The sequence below is a fragment of the Equus przewalskii genome, chromosome 7, assembly GCF_037783145.1.
Source record: "Equus przewalskii isolate Varuska chromosome 7, EquPr2, whole genome shotgun sequence".
Lineage (NCBI taxonomy): Eukaryota > Metazoa > Chordata > Mammalia > Perissodactyla > Equidae > Equus > Equus przewalskii.
Window position 1 is genome coordinate 51,127,695 of NC_091837.1, and position 21,675 is coordinate 51,149,369.

Genomic DNA, 21,675 nt, shown 5'->3' on the forward strand with positions numbered 1-21,675 from the left:
TAACGTGACACCGGGAAAAGATCTTTCAAAACTTTAACATGTGGTAAAACTGGACATTTTGATTAGGAGTAACAATGACCTTGGGAAGATACCAAATGCACTAAAAAATAACCCCTGCATAATTAATAGGATGACGTTATCTCTACAGTCAGTAATATCACCAGGCTTGACACTAAAAACGTCCACTCATCCTAAGAAATGCAGTCTGCAAAGTAAAACAAGGGATTTGCATATAAAATGATAGAGTCTATGTTAGCATCATTCTAACACCTAGCAGGGGTGCTTGACTTTTAAAACTTAAGATATTTAGTGCCAATATTTTTAATACAAACAAAATAATTTGCTACTTTGCTGCAAATGAACCATATTCAAAAATGCTTCCTACTAACTGCAGAATTGCCCTGCTGTTGACACAAGACTTTTTATGAGTGAGTTTTCCAGCACACATTCAGGGAGGCTTGTTAGGAATGCCTCTATATGTACAGGAGAACGAACTGCAGTCATGCGTTGCTTGACGACAGGGATACGTTCTTAGAAATGCATCCTTGTGTGAACATCATAGAGTGTACTTACACAAAACTAGATGATGTAGCTTACTACACATGTAGGCTATATGGTACTAAATCTTATAGGACCACCACTGTAGATGCCATTTTTCATATGACTGTTTAGCCCTAACACAATTAATGATAATTGTTTGGCATCATGGCATCATAAAAAATCTAAAGTTAAAAGCATTGTTTTTCCATCATAAGATGTTTTATGAGGAAAATTATTTCTCTCTCCCAGCACTACAATACTTCTCCAAAAGGAAAAATGAAGAAATGAAAAAGTAATTAGAAGAGTCATAATTTCCATTTTCAATTTATTACACATGGAAAGTAATTTGCGTAAGGGAAGTATAACTAACAGAAGACATGGTATCAATATGTGTATCAAACTTGTAAGTAAACATATAAAGGAAGAGAAATCATTACTTGAATTTTAGTTTATATTTAGGCTATAACAGCAAATGAAAAATTAAATTCAAACTTCTCAGTGTACACTGTCATTGAAAAGCATAGAGAAGTTAACGCTGAAGAACCTCTTTTCTTAAGTTAATTTAAATGAAAAGCTAACATCATATTTAATGGTTTGCTTCTCTACAAGGTCTTACTCCTATTTGTTTGGAAAGAGAGAGAAATTCCAAAGACTCTAGAGAAGTGTTTTAAAGTTATTAAATAATGCTCTGACTTCAGTGTTGCCCATGCATCAAAAGAAAAGAGAAGGAAAGCAGCATGGAAACAAAGCAGAAACTGTCAAAGGACTGAAAGTGAAAATACAGGCCATGGCCAAGTGGACAGACATCCTCTGGGCGCGTCCGCTTGCTCAACGTCAAGGAATAGTTCATTGAAACCAGCTGACTTGTTTTTTCAAGTTTAAAAAATTAACCTCTCTCCTTCAGATCACTGAAAAATTATATTTGGTGTGTTATGGGCTGAATTTTGGCATCTCCATGCTCACATGTTGAAACTCTGATCCTCATTACCTTAGAATGTGACTATATTTGAAGATAAGATCTTTACAGAGGTAATTAAGATAAAATGAGGTCATATGGGTAGGCTCTAACCCAGTATGGCTGGTGTTCTTATAAGCAGAGGAAATTTGCACACAGGTATGCACGTACACAGAGGAAAGACCATGTGAGGACACAGCAAGAAGGAGGACACCTGCAAGCCAAGGAGACAGGCCTCAGCAGAAATAAAACCTGCCAACACCTTCATCTTGGACTTCCGGCCCCTAGAACTGTGAGAAAGTAAGCTTCTGCTGTGTAAGCAACCCAGTCTGTGGTATTTTGTTCTGAAAGCCCTAGCCAACTGATACACTATGTAATGCTGAAAACTCTAAAAATTAGTCACTGACTTCACTCATAATCAGGCAAGTTAGCTTTTTTTAATGTTAAGTATTTTTTTAACGTTAAGTATTAAACACTTTTTAAGATAATAATACCTATCACCCCTAAAAGTGAATGATAATTCATTAAAATTACCAAATATTCAGTCAGTAATCAAATTTCTCTGACTGTCACATATATGTGTATGTATGCATATATACATATGCATGTATACATGTGTTTCATATATATTTTATATATGTAATATGTATGTATGTTATAAACCTGCTCACACACATATACATTCGTTTGAATCAGATTCCAATAAGATTAGCTGAACAGTCTCCTTTACTTTATAGGTTCTTCATCCCCTTTTTCCTTTCAATTTTTTTTGCTGTTGTTGAAGAAACTGGATCATTTGTGCTACAGTATTTTCCCACAATCTAGATTTTACTGATTGTAATTCTATAATGTCATGTAACATGATCCTCTGCCCTTTGTATTTCTTCTAAGTTGCCAGATCTAGAAGCTTAATTAGATCCAGGCTTATTTTGAGGGGGATGGGGGGGCAAACAAATTCATAGACGAGGTTGTGTATTCCTATCAGGGGGACATAACATATTTTCTTTCTTTTAGTCATTAGTAATCATTGCCTAGATCCACTATTTCAATGAGATGCAAAATGGTGATCGTTGCTTTCTATAATTCCTTTTTCATTTATTTGCTGCAATACTCCTATAAAAAGGGCCTTACTTTCATCATCTATTCATACATAGGATTACTGCAAAACAGAGTCATTACAGAAAAAACAAGATAAATACTTTATGATTTCCCTTTATTTAACCATTTTCAAAACAGTGACCAACATGGGTTAGCTTTTTTTTTTTTTTTTCCCCACTGCAGATATTAACCTTGTTAATGCCCAAGTTGACCCAGCCTGGGGACACCTTTTGATAGGACTAGTAATCGTCAATAGCTATGTCACTGTATGGTAGGGCAACATGATATTCGAGGTCATCTCTATACTTCTTGCACAGATGTGGAATCAGCCATTTATTCAAAGAGCTCTGGTTCCTTCCAGTGAACCTCAATACAGACTTCTGGGGTACTCATTGCTACTACATGGTTACTGTTTCCAGGCATTTTCAAAGGAGAAATATAAGAAATCAGTATTTTTTAAATAAACTCATTTTGATACTTCTCATTCAAATTCTCGAATGTCGGGATTTTTTACAATCTTATTGATCTTACACTTCTACCTTCTTTCTCCCACTCAAAACATGGTTAGTCACTTGCTTTATCCCAAAAACCCCCACGCAACAGTTTTCAAAGCTAACACTACTACCAAATACGATTGTGAGAAAGTTTAAAATTTCATTGTCTCTGTTTTTAGATCTCAGAGTATATCCGACTAAGGATGTACAATGAAATTTCTGAGTCTTAGCATCACGTGAAATGATTCTTCTCTGTGTGACTGGTTGTACCCAGCAGCTAGATACACAACAAGGTTTATTTGTTTCATCTTAAACAGTTGTCTTCATTTTACTGGTTTTGTTTTATACTTATATAAAATATGGACATGCTTCCAGAGTTAAATCCAAAAGACACTTCCCTTTAGATGAACAGTAGCACTGTTCGTTTGAGTACACTTCCCTCGGCTGGGCTGTTTTCACTTCACATTTAATCCACAGCAGTTTATAGAAGCCCACATTCCTTTTTACAGCTCCATAGTGCTTCCTTGCATGGATGTGCTATAATCTACTCAACCAGTCCCAACTCACAGTCACTTGGTTTGTTCCTGTCTTTAAATTTTACAAACAGCTGCAACAAATGGCCTTGTTTCTTGCAACAAACTTGTGAGACATTTAATATTTTTTCTAGCTATTTATCCATTTCTCTTTAAAATTTAAAAAGTGGCTAAAATTATTTCAAAAGGAAGAGAATATAACGTAATAGGGTAAACTATTGGCAACTATTCATGCACCAGTCCACTAAATGAAAGGATCTATCAACTTTTCCAACAGAAAACACGTAACTTATTCAACTAATTGACCACAACTTATAATCTAATATATTCGACTTGAGTCAACAACAGTCTCAGTTTTGTGTGCCTTCATTATTTTTATACCATTCTACAGACTAAAACTGTTATATAATTTCCAGATTTTTTTTTAAATTATAAAACTATTTTTAAAACAGCCTCTGATACTGTAAATCAAGTAATCCACATCACGCAACTGAGCTGATAATGCAAATATTCCCCACATTAACATGAAATCAGGGGGTTGCGTATGTGAAAACTTTCCAAATTTTAATGGTACACATTAAGAAAAACAGAACGAAACATCACAAATTGTGAAATACATGCCTCATAAAAGCCTAACAGGCTCCCAAATTGTTAAAACTATATTATAATATCATAAAAAAATAAGCAGGACTTTAAAAAGCAGCTAGTTAAACGTTAGATTTAAGTAGCAGTGTATGGCCCTCTTAAGTCATTTTCATGGTGATTTTAAAAAAATAAAAGCATATAGCTTTGTAAATTTCTGTTTGTTTCATTAAAAAGTACTTGAAAAAAATCACCACCCCCCCCCCTCCAAACTATTGTAGGGCAACGGCAATGTTTCTACTACTTCTCTTGCATTTTGAAACCCAACCATCTTACTGAACATCTCATCACTACCGTAACATAGACACTATTTGGTGTTTAAAAAAAAAAGAAAAGTGGGCAAAGGAGAGAATAACCAACTGAGGAGGAAGGACATTGACTGAGGGCCAAAGAATATCACATTGTTTGGGGAGATGGGAGGAGAAGCAGTCTTTCTCATCTGGAGCAAAGACAAATGGGGAAATCTGGCAAGTTATTTATGGTGGCACACACCCACCACTACAGTAGATCTCTCTTACCCATTGTACCCAGCACTAAAACATCATTAACACATCCTAATAAAAACTTTTCACAGGGGCTCCTTTCTCATCTCCATGCAAAACTAAATGCCAGCAGGAGGCCTCTAGCTTCAGGAAGCCATAAAGTGAAGCTTGAACCCGTAATGGTCTCCAGTAGGATGTGTACTGAGACAAATTTTCTTGGTTGGGATAGATCTGAGAGCATAACTGTGCATATGTAAAACTTCACACCATTTGAGCTACATGTCCCTGGGATTTGTAGACAAGAGTATCCTCTTTCATGCTTCAAAAAGTATTAACAGGCTTTCCTACCTTTTCTTCCTAAAGGAGCTTCACATTATTAGTGGTACCCATCTATGTTCTACAATCTTCAAAAATCACTAGCGGCGCAGTATATTGCATACAACAGCCCAAATTTGTTCTATCATTAAGATCAACTTAGACAAGGGAAAAGTAATATAATATTTATTGCCTGCCTGAGAGGTGTTAATAGCCAAAACAAGTTAAAATATATGCTGTCCTTCATTTATTTCTCCAGACATGTGTGGGTGAGAAACATCTGGAAATCTCTTAAAACTATGAATTCCTTAAAGGGGGGTGGAGGGGGATTTTCTTTCTCTTGTCTCAAAAGGAACCCCATCTCTGAATATGGTATCTGCATGGAAGCAATCTCTAGGAATCAGGACAGTTTCTCCTCATCCCTTTTCTTTCACTGGCTTCCTAAACTGGTATTTTTCCAGGAAGCAAAGCCAGAGCATATGGGGATATACCAGAATGTGACGAAGAAAGAACAGAAGGCCAAAATAAGAAGAGAGAAGTGAGGGAGGGAAAGAAGGAAGGAGGGGAGGAAGGAAGAAGGGCCGGAGAGAGGGAAGAAGGAAGGAGAGAAAGAAGGAGGGAGGGAAGGAAGGAAGAAAACAGAGAGACTAAAAGATAGGGATAAATGTAACCGTCCACCTCCCTGAGTTCTGAGGTAGTTTGAAGAAAAGGAAAAACACAAATGAATGTGGTAACCAAGTCAAAATATTCAGCAACCTGGAGCCCTATTTAACCAAAGTGGATATTTACTTAAAATGAGAAAATAAATCACCAAAATAACTGGAGCCTTGAGAGATTCAGGTCTCCTTCTGAGATCTCTTCAGGCAATTTACTAGAAATGTTTCCAGATGACAACCTGGCTTCTCCTTCCCTCCTAGGACACTGAAATAACTCCCAGCAAATCCCATCCCTCTGGGCCTGAAAGTGAGAGGCCTTGAACTTTCAGCTTCCTTAGCTTCATGATAAACCTGCCTTTGCTGCTTCCTGGTCCCTCAGCTTGTCCTCTGGAAGAACCATAAATTTTCAGGTCCCTCCCTTCCCAGCAGCTGCCTACCATAGTAAGATTTCTCATATCCAAGAACATCACAGATGAAGTTGTACTACAATTCGAGTGCTATGCTTGGTGGCTACTAAAGAACTATAAATTACAGTGGCCACCCCAGTTTACAGCTCACTTCAACACTCCTCAGTCCCTCTAATAAAGGGAGCTCTTGGATGCCAAGCCAGAAATTCAGTCACCAAGGAGTTTATCTCTTGTTGACACTTCATTGTTCAGAGAGGTGCCAAGATCTAAGCCAAGATCTAAGCCAGGGTCCCAGTTCTATTAGGCTTCAGAACTGATGATCTACACAACATAGCATCTATATATCAGGATGCAGGTAGTAGGCTGATTAAGGAATATCCAAAACAATATTTTAATTACAGAAGATGTCTTACCAAAAGGCACTTGGGTTATATCTTAAGAAGAATCCATTCGAGAGCAAATGTAATAGAGGAGTCTTTCTAAAAAGGACTGCTATTTTCAAGCATAAATGCTTCTGTTTCCTAATATGGAAGAGGATTACTATCCTACATTCTCAGACACTGGCTCAAGTGCTAAGAATGCTGGCTACACTGATAATCCAGTCATTGTCAACCTCTAAGGAAACCCACGATCACTTGCTATAGAATTGGTTCCTTGTTTGCCTAGGGTACTGACATTATAAGAAATATTACATCGACCTCTTCTTCTCTACCATTGTCGTCATCATCATCATTAGCATCATCGTGCCTAATTCATCATCATCAACATCATCATCCTGCCTAATTCTCCAATAACAAGTTCTGCAGAAGACTATAAGCAAGGGTGTCTTAGAGGTAGAGAAGACCTCAGTGATCCCCTGGGTTATGAGGTGATTAATAACTCAAAAAGATCAGGACAACCACCACCATTTATTTCTTACGGGCAATGCCAGACTTAAATGCTAGGGGTTTGAAGAAGATCACAAAATTAAATTTCACTCTCCCTAGGCTCTGATGCTTACTTACTCAGATAGTAGCAAATCTGACAAAGAAGGCATCTTGGGGCTTTCCGGTTACAGTGGGGGTGGAGGGTTATATAACTCGGGTTACATCCCCCTTCTTCCCTATTTGTTCATCAAATATTTGAGAGCCTGCTATGTTTGAGTATTTTCATGTCAATTTATGCCACAACTCTCTCTGATAACAACCATTTGAAAAGTACTTAATCACTGCCTTTAAAAGAATTATTCTTAAATTCAAAATATTTGTCTGAAAAACTACAACTCAACTGGCTTGAACTGGACGGCGTATTTCAATTGCACACAGGGAAAAGAAGAGACTGACTTAGCCTTAGCAGAAACTTACTAAATATAAAACAATTTTAACTTCAAAACTAAAGATCTGTTTTACAGAACTTCAAAAATGCAGATATTTCATAAAGAGAAACACCGATTCTGCATTATTAAAGTAAAACTTGGGTTTTTAATGAGAGTATTTTTAGATTTTAAGGTTGCCACCTTTAGAGTGAGAGTTCGAACAAAGGCTCTTATGTTTAATGCATCAACAATTTTCAGAATAATTCTTGAGAGCAATGCATGGAATTGTATTGACAACTCCCTTTTCCAAATAGACCCCTTTCACTTTTCAAAGGCAAAACTCTCCTTTTCTTACTGTCTATCAAACAGACAAGCATGTAATTAAAACCATTTCACTAATTCTCTTTTCAGTTTAGGTGCCACTGAAAAGCTGGTACTACTCTACTGTTTGAATAACGATTTCTATTGTAGTCAAGTTGAATGTGAATCGTACAAAGGATAAGTTTTACCACTGGATCAGAGGGAAAAAAATTTTAATCTGTAAGTTACAAAAATGTTTACTGTCAGAATCTGAAATCCACAATATGAGCACATTTAGCACTCAGCAGAAGACTCAATTCTTGCAGCATTTATATATATGCTCCTCCAATATGAAAGAACTGGCAAATCCCACAAATATAAAAATCAAAAGTAAATTTCAAGTAACACTTGAAATAAACGCCCTAAAATAAGAACATGAGAGCAATTTAGTTTTCTACTTGGATCTTTCTCCTCATAAACAAATAAACCTATAAAAACAAAACTTCATAAACTGGAGGGAAAAACAAACTCTAGAAAATGTACTAACAAATAGATTTGTATACTTCCTGGTAATAGTAATAATCAGAAATTTATTTTAAAAATTCAGAGAATCTGAAAGCAAATTTTTGTAAACTCATATGATTATGCCATGTATATTTCTGTGGTTTTTGGTTTTGTTTCTTTTTTGTCTATTTCTAATGACACCAATTTTTAACACTTTTATTGAGATATAATTCACATACAATGCAATTCACCCATTTCAAGTATACAATTCAATAACTTTTAGAATATTCACAGAGTTGTACATCCATTACCACAATCAATTTTAGAACATTTTTTTACCCAAAAAGATATCCTCCCATAGCCATCACCTCGCTTTCCACCTCAACTGCAATTCCCTACCACCCAAACTTAGGCATCCAATGGTCTACTTTCTGTCTCTACAGATTTACCTATTCTGGATACTTCATATAAATAGAATCAAATAATATGTGGTCCTTTGTGCCTGGCTTCTTTCACTTAGCATAACGTTTTCAAGGTGCATCCATGTTGTAGCATATATCAATACTTCATTCCTTTTTATGGGTAAATAACATTATATTAGATAGATATACCACATTTTATGTATCCATTCAACAGTTGATGTACATTTGGGTTATTTCCAAATGAGTAATTCTTTAAATAGTATTTCTTATCTAGTTTTACTTTCTTGACTAATGATATTCACATCCTATCAAGCTCTATAAAGCAGCTTCTCCCCAAAGTAAAATAATTTACTTTCTGTTCAAGACTATGGTCAAAAGTACTAAATGCCCCTGAGAGTCAAGCTGTAATATTCATAAGTTTGGCTCACCACCTTCTATGGTCCCCAATTTGCTCATTTATGAAATGATGGATTGTTGAAATAAAAATTATTCCTGAGTTTCAAGTTTCAGGGATCTTGAAATTGATGCTCATAATGCAGTGGAAGGAATTACCAAAATAAAGCTGAATAAAACCGAAAATGTAGTATAAATACTACATTTAGTCTAAGACTAGTCTACAGCCACTCCACAGGAAGAAAGAGTAATAAAAGTCCTGATTCACTTCTCCTCCCTTCCTCCAATCTCTGCCAAGGATTTCACTGGCTAAATTCACCCAGAAACAAGAGGGCAAAGACGCCCACTGATGTAGTCCACACAAGTCAGCCTCCTGGGGCAGAGAGCAGACCTGGAGGGCAAAGAGAAGGTCTCTGATCCCCAAACATTTCAAACAGTGTTTCAAATTTTGAAAGCTATGCGTAAAAGAGGGAATAAAAATATCAGAGTGGCTAACTATAAGGTCTCAACATTATTAGCATGCATAATGGTTATTTATAAATACAAGGAATGTTCCAGAGAGTCCAAGCGATAAGTAGTCAGTATGCATTTCTGAAGCTCTAAGTAAGTGAAATTAACCAATGCACACACACAAACACTCATAATGTCACTATCAAGAACTCTTTGAACATTCTGAGAAGGAACACACAGATAAACGTTCCTAACCAGTACAAAACTTATCAACAAATTAAAAATAAACTGAATTTACTCATACAGTAGATAATGCAGACACTCGATATTAAAAGCAGAAGTGTTAACAGCATGACCAAAATAGCTTCATTAAGCCTTGTGGCAAGGTTAGGACACCTAATGCTCATACATGAAGAGAATAAGATCAGCTACCATCAATCAGGACTAGCAGTTTTAAGAGGAAACTTGGTCTTAAGAAGGCTGACAAGAAATGCCCTCTAGCTAAAGAAGAGCTGCTGAGCCAAAAGCTAACTCATCATGGTGAACTAGATCCCATGCTATTCCATTAACTAGTGACTAATTTGACACAACCTGATAGGCGCTATGTGGATGAAAAGCCACTCAACCTGAAATCTATTTAATAACATAAGAAACTTAGATTACGAAAAGAACAAGTCATTCCCTACCATATAATAAACCATCCTTATTCTTTCTCTCTTTTGCTATTTTTGGAGAACAGAGAGGCACAGAATTGTCACATATTACACAAGGGGCATATTCCTGGATTCTCCCTTAATTCCAAGGCTGAGCCTGACAAATGACTGAGGATATTTCCACTTACCATATGAAGTAGAGCCATCATAAAAATTCATTCAGTTCAACCACTTTGAAATTACAGTAATCTTGACACATTTTTTATTTGGGGACATGCACATTATTTCAGAATTTACGCAAAAAGTTTTATATATATCTTTATATTACAGTACTGTCAATTTTGGAAATTTGATAACACTGTAATACTAACCTTTTGCGTGTCTTGTTAATCTAGAATTTGACATGCTTCAAACTATCTTGAGGCAACAATTTGAAAAGTTCTATATGATTACTCTTTAAGTGGAAAAAAGAATCAATTTTATTCTGAATGTCCAATATTACTTCCACACTGTGGATATTGAACTTCATTCTTCCCAGAGGAACTACCCTCCTCATTTTGTACTCCTTCTGTAATAGTAACCCCATTTTTTTTTTAAAGAAAATTAGCCCTGATCTAACATCTGCTGCCAACCCTCCTCTTTTTGGTGAGGAAAATCGGCCCTGAGCTAACATCCATGCCCATCTTCCTCTGTTTTATATGGGGAATGCCTGCCACGGCATGGCTTGGTAAGCAGTGGGTAGGTCCGCACCAGGGATCCGAACTGGCGAACCCTGGACCACCAAACCGGAGCGTGCAAACTTAACTGCTACGCCACCGGCTGGCCCCAGTAACCCCATTATTTTCATTCCAAGTTTCAAGTGTCCAGAACTAAGAGACTCAGTGACAACCAACTCACTTTAACGCTTCTTCCCAGAGCAGCTTATTAGCCTCTTTCAGGTGGCTTACCTTAAGCACTCCTCCCTGGGATCTTGAGACTAAAGATCACCTTTGATCTCTCACCTGTAGAGCATCAGTACCCAGTCCACGGGCTCCCACAGCTTTATTTGATCCGCGGTATGACAGCACACACAGAGGAATTAGCTGCTCCACCAGAACGTGAGGCACACGAAGGCATGCACCACGTTTTATGTGGGGATAGAGTCACCACCATAATGAGCCTGAGGTGTATTCAGTGCTGACTCTTCAATTTATCTGGATGCATCTTAGAACTAGTTGCCTGGCCTTCGACCCAACCTTGAACAATGCTCAAGGTTCCGTTCCCCTGGGAACTCTATAAAAAATGTGACACAAGCAGCCTCCCAACAGAAAATAATGCAAAAAAATGAAGGTCTCCCTTAACGCCTCCACAGCATTGACAGCCACAAAGAGCCCAATAGGCAGGGCTAGATCAGGAGAATAAGAATCATGGCGAACAGCCAGACAGCTAACTCAATATGCAAAGGAACAGAGATGGGGGGAAATCGGGGTGTGGTTTGGGGACATGGTTTTGAAGCAGGCAACAATTCTGCAGGACAAGACAATTCTTACTAAACTCACATATATAACCTTCTCTATATGAGGCACCTTGGCAAGAGGAAATGTTGCACAGGAAGTAGAGTATTTGCAGCTATTGTTCTGCCCTCTTATAGACCCAATTACAACTACCGCCTTCATAATTTATAAAGTGCTTTCATAGTTATTATCTTATTTGAGTCATATTATAACCTGACAAGGTAGATTATAATTACCCAATTTAATTGCTAAGCCTGGGAAAAGTGAGTAAATCTTGCTAAGGTTCTTCAAGGGTGAAGGGGAGGCAGGATTTGCACTGGGGTTTCACTGACTCTGAGCCAGATGCTCCTTCCATCAGGGAGCAGGAGACTGCAATCAACCAGCCCAGAAAGAAGCCGAGGAGAGAAGGCAGAGAGCCAAGAGCTGAGCCAGTACATCTGAGAAGAGAACACCACCAGTCTAGCCTCCATTCCACAGTTGGACCCCTCACTAGATCACACAATCTCTGCCAAATAAAAACTGCTTGACTTTCTCTGATGCACGCTGGAGCCTTCTGGAACACCTACTGTGAGTTGCACACAGAGAATGCAGTACACCTGGCCCCTTCTTTCCCAGAGCTCATGGCCTAACTGGAGACAACAAAGTGTAAACAAGTCATTCAATGTCTTAAGATAAATGTTTTAGGAGAGACAGCACAGGTAGAGAGGCAAAATATCAGGAAATGATAAAAAAGCACACCACATTGCTAATCACCAGCAATCCATTAGTGGTAGGATTCGGATTAAATTACAACTAGATTTTACTTATTTATTATTCATGAGACATTCTGTTTTTCAATTATTTTTTCTCCTCCACATTAGCCCACCCATTTTAAAGCCTCAAGCATTAATTTGATTTCCCACCAATAATTTGAAGATAATGATTTGTGTCTTGGTTCTGTCTGCATGGATCTTCCTCTGATAATGGGGAGAGAAAATGATGTGCATCTCCCCTCTTCTCAGACAGTGGCCTTAGGGATTTTATTCATCGTGGGGGCAGGGCCTTAGATTTTCTGACAGATTTAGGAAACAGGAAGACAGAAATCCAGAACCGAACAAATCTGTCAAACTCATTTTCTTTCAAGGTTTTCTGCCAATTTTTGCTCCCGCCCTCCTCCCTCTCTATTTTTTTTTCCCCTTCCTTTAAGTAAGAAGACAAAGTTGGGAAAATATGTATCTCCTGATTCCTAAAGGGACAGACTGAAAGTGTTAGCAAAAACGCAGGTGCTCACAAGCTGGAAGGTCACTCTGCTCCTTGGAGGATGAAGTAGGAAGTGAACAAGGGCAAGTGTGAGTGAATGTAAGAAGGAGAGAGACTGCAGACAGGAGGGAGGTCTGTCCGTAACTGTCACTCCATCATCATGCCTTCACAACAGAACACTGAGGACAGGAGGCCGACCGGACCTCAGCCTTCCTGGGACTGCCAGATCTGCCCTCCCCTCCTCCACCTCTATCTTCCCATTAGCCCAAAAGCAGGGAAAGAATTAAACCTTTTTTATTGCTAAATAATTAAAAAACCACTGGCATTCTGACAAGCCAGCATGCATTTTCTGAATCAGCAACCAACCCAAGTAATTTTGTTTATAAGCTACTTAAGATAAATCCTGTCACTTAAATATTCTAGATGAGCCTATGTACACTGACCATTTCCTTGAAGTAGCTTGAGTTACGCTTGCTTCCCCCTCGCTCCCCCAAGTAGCCCGCAATTTGGCTCCTTTTCACACTCAGGGATGACACTGTGAACCCTAAGGGTGGCAATAATGATGCCTACAGTAGTTCTACCGTCATTAGAAAAAATGATTAGGTTTATGAGATTTCTTATCATTTGATTCCTGTTCTAAGATCCTAGAAATTCAATAGACAATAGGAATGATATTGCTCTCGATAAAGCCACCAATGACCTCTTAATGGCTAAAGTCAATGGCTCTGTAGAGTATTTGTCTTGAAAGAAACAGCAACATTTGACATTGTGGATCCCTTATTCCCTCTGCCTTCAACCTGCATCCCCCAAGCCTAGCTCTTGGGTTATCACTCTCTCCTGTTCCTTTCCCACTTCTGTACCTTTTCCTTATCAGTCTCATTCTTCTACCTCTCTTCACTGTGGGTTTGCCCCAGGCTCCTTGGTTGAATCACCCTTAAATGATATAAATAGCCCTTTGCCTATTGAAGCTAATGACCCACCTGTCCCCACACTAGCCTTATGTGTCTGCCTTACTGCATGCCTTCCAGCTTCTGAGCAGCATCTGCATTCATGTGGCTCTCTCTTTCCTTTCCAACGCCTTCATCCCACCTGACAAAGGTCTGCTCAACCTTGAAGACTCCACCTGGCACGAGTCTTCTCCATCCTTACCACCACCAATTTGAGATCCTGGACTTATCACTTGTCTGTTTGACCCACTAGTTCCACCGGGTCAGGGACTCTGTCCCTCTAGTTAACCATCCTCTTCCTCCTGGATTTAGCAAGTAAGCAATAAAGAGTTCTGAGTAATAAGACAGAGTAGAAGGTCATATCCAAATGAGAGAGACGAAAAACAAAACAAACCGACAATTTTCCATGAAACATTTGCACGTAACACAGAAAGACTTTGTGAACTTTATGATACATTTACTTTTACAATGTGTTATTCTTCAAACAAAAGTAATCAATTAAAAGACTTTAAAGAATTATTCATGCCCAAGGCAATAATTTCTGCTCTATGCAAAGTAGTATTTGAACAAATGAATGGTATCCTAAATTCAAAACAAAAATCCATCAATGCCCAAAAGCATATAAACCCTCAGCTGAATTCATGGGTTACACTCATGGTTCTGTGTGTACTTGTCCATCTATATACACATACACATAGACTCACATACACACACTCACCTAGAGTTCCTAATACTGTCTGAGCTATCTGTATACTAATTGTCAATTATCTCACATAAATTCCATAGATGGTTACACAGAGTGTTTTTTCAAAAAAATAATCATTTTATGGATGCACGTAAGCCAGAGGGTACTGTAAGAATATCAATGAGAATCATTATGCCTGTAATTTGGATTACATTTCCTTCAGTTCTCTAGTGTAAACAAATCTTCTCCCAAATAGCCCTATTAGTAAATGAAATATTTACTACATCGATAAATTCGCCACAAAATTTGCTGACCAAAAATGTTTTTAATGTAGAGAACTTCATTTCACAACGCATTTATTTCATATCCTTTGTCAAGGTTCACATACAATGGAGGGCTTTAAGAGGCTTAACAGGCCCGTTTTCTAATGATACCTTTTTTAAGTTTTATTTTTAAAAAATCAATATAAATATTGGATCTCTTAGTTGATTGCCTTATTTTCAAAAATATAAATCAAACTCCTGAAGCTCTAGAAAATAAAGGTACTATCTTAAATTCTGCTTTTAAAGCTGTCTCTTACAAGTCTTTAAATGCTTCTATCCTCTAAGTTGGAAAGGTGACCATTACTAACGAGTGACCCTAAGCCTTCCGAGCTCACTAAAGGCAGACGATAGTATCATTCCAATGAGGCTGTCAAGATTATAATATACGAGAAGCACTTGGCCTGGTATCTGGTGCACTGGAAGGTACATTTTACATATTTACAGAATTGGTGAAGAAATAAAGCTCCTGTGGGGGAAAAGGGGGGCAGTATTACAGACTCTGGAGTGAGACGACCTAGGTTCAAAATCAGTTTGATTCTCGACTAGTCATGTGACCTTAGGATGCATTTACTTAATAGGCCCAAGGTTCAGTGTCCCTTCTTTACAAAAGACAGATAACAAGACTACCTAGCTCCCAAGGCTGCTGCAAAATTCAGTGAGAAAGTGCACATGAAGAGCTTAGCCATTCATTATCTTTTTAGTTCCACTGTTTTAATTTCATTAGCATGTTGGGGGAAGGGGGAGGCAGGGAGATGTGGCCAAGGAATTCAGGGAAACTACAAATTCTCTCACTACAGGATTTTTTAAAAGTAAATTTTGGCTTTTATTCACACGGTTACCTTTAAAGTTAACAAGTGTATTTAATGTCCACTTGTGTCCACATGTACCAAGAGGTACAAAGCAATCATGGAAAGGTGGACTTAATATGTAATGATAGTCTTTTGCCAAGCAAAGGTCAAATGATGCCACAACACGCTGTATGAAGTTTTAAGAGAGTCTGATTAAGGAAAGTAGCGAGGAAGATTGGCTGTCATATGACTCATGAATACATGAGAATACTGAACCCACTAGCATAACACAGATATACTTTGTAACAACATTAGTTTCACCATCATCATCATTAACACTAATTCCAATTTTAATGGCTTTTTAGCTTTTGGTGTATGTTTAAAGTTACTTTGCTTTTACGATTATATGAGATGTATGATAAGAAAGGTTTAACTAGTTTCATATTTTGCATGTTTATAACTAGCATGATATAATTGAAATCTTCACTGAAAGAAGCTCTTTTATTTCTCAGGCTTGAGAAGCACTGTTTTTAGGGAATGCATTGATGAGTTCATCAGATTTCTCACAAAATTATACCCAAACATGTTTGTCAATCTCTGCCAGATAAAAAGCGAAGAAATGTGAAAATTAAATGAGAAAATGCACGAGAAGAACTCTACACAGTATCTGTCTCTTGCCCTCAATAAAGGTTTGCCATTATCAGTACCATCAGTACCGTAATCATCAGTCATCATCATCTAAAGAAGCATCTATTCCTCTTCTACTTGGAGAATGAAACCTGAGTGCTATTTGCATCAAATAGCCAAACTGGCAATAAATATTCATTTTATCTTTCCTATTTTAGACAATTATTGTTTTCTAGTACACTGGCCACACTGTTTGCTGTTTTAAATATGTTAAAACTGGTGAAAACCAACAAGTGAGTAACAGCATACTATTCTGCTTGTTTATAATAGCAGAAGTCATCATAATCTTTGAAACAAGCATTAAATGAATGAATTACATTAGAAATTTACAGACTTTTCAAAATGAATAAAATGAAAACTTATAAAGGAAGATGTTATCAAGCCAGAAATTAAAACAAGATTTGAAGAAGTCCCTTAATAAAGGAAATCACCAATACAAGAACATCCAAAAATTCCTGCTTATATTAGATGAAAGCATTCTATCGACATTCTATCGACACTGTCTGAAAATTCAGAAAGATCATGATTTTTAACTCCCTCCAAAAATCAACAGAAAAAATAAAAGAAATTACAAACATTTATCCTGTTCTAAAAGAAAAGGAACAATGGTTAACACTAACATTTATTCTTCTTCTCTAAAGTGGAAGCTTTGTAAAATTCTACACAGTAAATAAAATCTGTGGCCATTGCAAGGAAGCAGTACTTGGTTATGATGTTTAAGATGATAAGCCTGTGTTCAGAAAACACCAAAGTTGGATGTATGCTTTACACTAGGAGACATCAATGCCAAAGCATATAGCCTTACTTCTTGAAAATTTTCCTTGCGTATAGGACATACTACATTCCTTTTGCATTTCCACTTGACATGAAAACAGAGTTTTCATAAATACTGAAATGTGCTTTCTGAGACCCATTCCGTGCCCCGGAACTCTCTAGACTAACTGAAAGGATTCTCCAGAGCTGGAAGAACTTTCCAGATCATCTAAGCTCCCTCTCTGTCTTGGGCAAACACTACACTTATTCAATTCATACAAGGAAAGTAGTGATGTCCACATATAAATGAAGATGGAGAATCATTAATGGATTTCTTGATTCATTAATGTCTCGAAAAAAGAGGGGTATCTGCACTTCAGCAATGGGGAAGGTAGAGGGTTGGGGTACTAAAGACAAGTTTAAGTGGTAGAGGCCATCACTGGTGACTAACTGGGATGCTGGGACAAGGGAGTGAAACGATGATATCTCCAACTTCAGGACAAAGTACTTCCTAATCTTATCTGCCTGCCTCACCTCCGATGCTTCCCTCCCCCACATCTAATACCCGACTACACTAAATTCTTCCTCCCCAGACCGTGTTCTTTCAAGCACCCAGGCGTTTGCACATGGAATCTTTCTGCCTGAAATACTTTTCTCCAGCTGAAAAACTCCTATTTGTCTTTCAAGACCCTGTCAATACAAACATGTCAATACATCAAAAGCTTTCTATGCCCTTCCCCCTGGCAGTTTAATCCCCACCTTTTATGCATACAAAGCACACTGCTCACTCTTCCGTGGTGAGCATGCTTATTTCACGCTGGGTTGAACAATCAAATCTGTGATAACTTACAGTGGGACTTTTCCTCCGGACATCAATAACATCATTCCTCCACACACTAATCAGAGACTAGAACCCACCTTGAACTGTCATTATTTACTTACCTGGTTTTACTAATGGACTTACAGGTTCTTAAGCCCACAGGAATGTTTTTTATTTATCTTTGCATCTAGCAACTTAGTAAGTGCCCAACAAATATTTGCTAAATAAATAATTTAAATAGTCTAACATTTAGCTATCTAAATTGTCTAAGACTCCTTCCTATGTTTAGCTTAACTTCTCAAAATAAAGCTGCAGTTAAAAAGTAATTCTCTTCCTCTTCATCTATGGATAGGGGCGAGCAGTATTCTTTATCTTTGCTCTCGATTATAAAAATCCTTGCTCTCGAATCATTCTTTCTATTCCTTTCTTTAATTTCACCATTAATTCCTAAAATATAGCAATATATCCAGAAAATAACATTTTATAGGAGAGCACAGCAGAAGGTTTACATTATTTCCAATCTTATGTGGGTCTGAGTCCTATCTGTGTACAATCAAAACACATATTCAGCTGTATTTGGGTCTCTTCAATTATTTGTGATTCCACAGCTGTGTCCTTTCCTTTGATGCAAATGATTTTGCTTTTTAAGAAATCGCAGTTTAAAGTTTCATAATCTCAATGAATGTTTTTTCCTTTGCAGGATCAATGTATTTAAAGAAAGAAAAGAAAAGAAAGGATGTTCTGGTTAATGGTTTAAAACGATAAAGATTCCCAATTCTGGTGCTGTTCTCAAGTCAGAGTCAAGATGACATGTCCTTGAAAAGGAAGAGCTCTGTTAAGTGGGCCACTATCCCGAAACCACAGCTCTACATTTTTAGGGCAATGCCCTATGTACGACAGAGACTTTAAATAGTGGGTGGCCTTATTAAAAAATGATTTTTTTTTTCCCAGAGAACATATGTCATATGATCATAGGGACTTAACTGATTTCTCAAAACTGCTCCATTATTTCATAAGTAATAAAAAATAAAAATGTTAGAAAGGGGAAATATGAGGTCAGAAAAATATCTTCCTACATCTAACACACAAACCGAAATTCTCTAGAGTGACATTACCCAGAGTCTCATTCAGGGACCCTGAAGAGCTATCAGCGACTGTGACAGATTCCTCAAGAAGGGGATGCAGAGCTGATATTCAAGAGAGAAAAAAGAATATTCTGGTAATTAATTTACCAGAAGGTGGAGGAAAGACAAGACCTGAGGGCAAAGCAAAAACCAAAAGACACTTGTTCTAAGGCCAAAGAGAAATTAGCATGAATCTGGAAGGTCACCACCTGAAATCTAACACAAACACAGAGGATAGTCTGAAAACCAGGAATAATACCAGAATACAGAATCTGTTTTCATTTCATACTTAACAAAGCCACTTGAAATATCTCCTATTCTGTTCAAACAGAAATTAAAATTCCACTGAAGTTATGTTAAAACACAAGTTTGCAGTTTTAATTGGCTGGTTTCTGCTGTAAAGACGCCTCACTTTCTAAAGTTTGAAGTTGTTAGACGATATCCCATGAATTGAATAATTAGGTCTTTCAAAATGCAACACAGCACAAGACAACAGAGGAAAAGGAAATACTTAAAAAAAAACAAACCCAAACAAATCTGCATTTTAATCTTTAATTATCAAAGAATACTGAAACAAATTATCATAAGTTTTGACAGTTTAGAGTGATGCTGTTCATATAATATTTATGACTGATTTGTGAAATTAGGCTCATACTAAAATTTAACCCAATGACTAACCTAATTTCAGTATGATACAGTAAATTGGGAAAGATGAAATTCTCCTTCGCTCAATCAGCTAATTACCGAGCATACTACAGAGCACCTACGATATTACACACCTTGAAATACAAAGAAAAATATTTAACAATACTAATCAAAAAGGTCAGGCTTCCTACCGAAATCAGATTTCTAGTAATGCAGAGATTTCTTATAAACTTAGCACCTACTAACCCCTGGAAAGCACAGCTCTGCCTACCTCCATGCCTTTTAGTCAAGTCTTCCTTCCACCTTGAATGTCTTCTTACCCCAAAGCAGCCCAGTAAGTAACTTTGGGATCAAGGGTCAATGATGAAGCCCTGAGCCTGGGCCTCCTCATTGAGAAAAGGCTACTGTGAGGTTTAACCACAGTAGTCTCAACAACATAGTCTCATCATTCTAGATCCAGCCCAAGATGCTATGTGTCCATCTAGGTCAAGGAAAATCTCTCCTTTTCTGGATTCCTTTAACTCTAACAATTTAGCATTTAATTGCTTTTTAATTGTTTACTTAAGTTAGTGATTCTCCCCAAGTATATTTCATTCCTTTAGGACAGGTCCCATCTTATGTCCTGAAGCACCTCATAAAGTACTAGTCAAAATAAATATTCATTGATGCATTTACTGTTGAAGCCCAGAGTAGAACCATTTTAAACAAGTTTTTTAAAAAGCAAATAGCTTATACTTGGTTATTAAAATTAACTTTTAGGAGACGTTTTAAAATTACAGGAATTCCTCAGAAACGGGCTATTTTTAAACTGTTTTCCAAACTAGTTGTAATATTTTATCTGCTAACATTTTGCAAGCTTCAATATTATAAATCTTATTTCTTAGGTCATCCCACAAAAGTTAATTTTCTCCATTATATGAGTGAAGTACAACATTAATCGCATTATTTCACCTATCATGTGTAACAATGCTTCATGGGGAAAATACCATCTGGCTTAGGATCGTTCATAAGACTTTCCTGAATAATGATTACACTGCATTTGTAAAATTAATTATTTTCTCTGCTGCAAGCATCAGCACATGTTGGCATAGTTAAATGGTTAGCTTAGTGGCTCTTGAACGTCACATAGAATTTAGCATTAAGGTAATGAAATATATCTGAATAATGTTTGCAAAGGTGAAACATTTTAGAACGGGTATTTCATTTGATAAAAACACATAGCACAAGTAAGTAAGAAAACAAGAGTTTAGCATTTTCTTCATTGTCATCTCTTGAATAGCACCTTTTTCCATATCAGATCCTCAAATACCATGGTCAAATCCAATTTGACCATGAGCTTACCATAGTCTAGTAAAATCTTGCTATGAACTACTGACAAGCTTATTGTAACCAAGTGACTGATCCAAATATTTTCTACTTATTATTATAAGGATCACACCACCCCCAGGGTCTTTAAAAAGTTTTTAAAGTGGTAATGAATACTTACAGGCATGGTCACATTTCTTCTCTGGGAACTTCATTACATGGTTTGATGCATACTAGCCAAAGTGGATCAAATTCCTATTAAGTACTTTTGTCACACTAAAGATTTTAATAGGCACCCCCATCTAGAAATTAATTTACATTTTTTTCCTACAAATTGCTCAAAGATTCACAAAGCAATTCTCACCATCCCATTAATCCTATTTTATATTAGATTATAAAATGGTGTGTTACACACATTGTTTTATGACCACACAGCTGTTCCTTAAATGGTTGTTTTCCTAATTGTACTTAAGCTTTAGTTTCTTGAATCTAATGAAAATACACTTAAAGATTTTTCATTACTTAGGACACAAGGAAAAAGAACAAGAGAAATACTGTCAACACCCATAGGCAAGAGTGAACATTCTATCTTAAGGGGAGTTTTCAGCAGCGGTGGAGGGCTGGTCTGCACCAACTCTAAGGTTCTTTCCCACCCTGGTCTATGACCACAGGAGCAGGGTTTGTTGTTCTTCTTCAGAGTAAACTAAACTAAAGGGGTCTAAAAATAC

The 21,675-nt window shown here is 37.2% G+C and overlaps 1 protein-coding gene across 3 annotated transcripts in view; it reads right to left on the reverse strand.

The window, feature by feature from the left end:
* The window catches only part of CDH2 (cadherin 2), a 208,212-nt gene that overhangs the window by 93,813 nt on the left and 92,724 nt on the right, over positions 1 to 21,675 (reverse strand). The window lies entirely within an intron of this gene.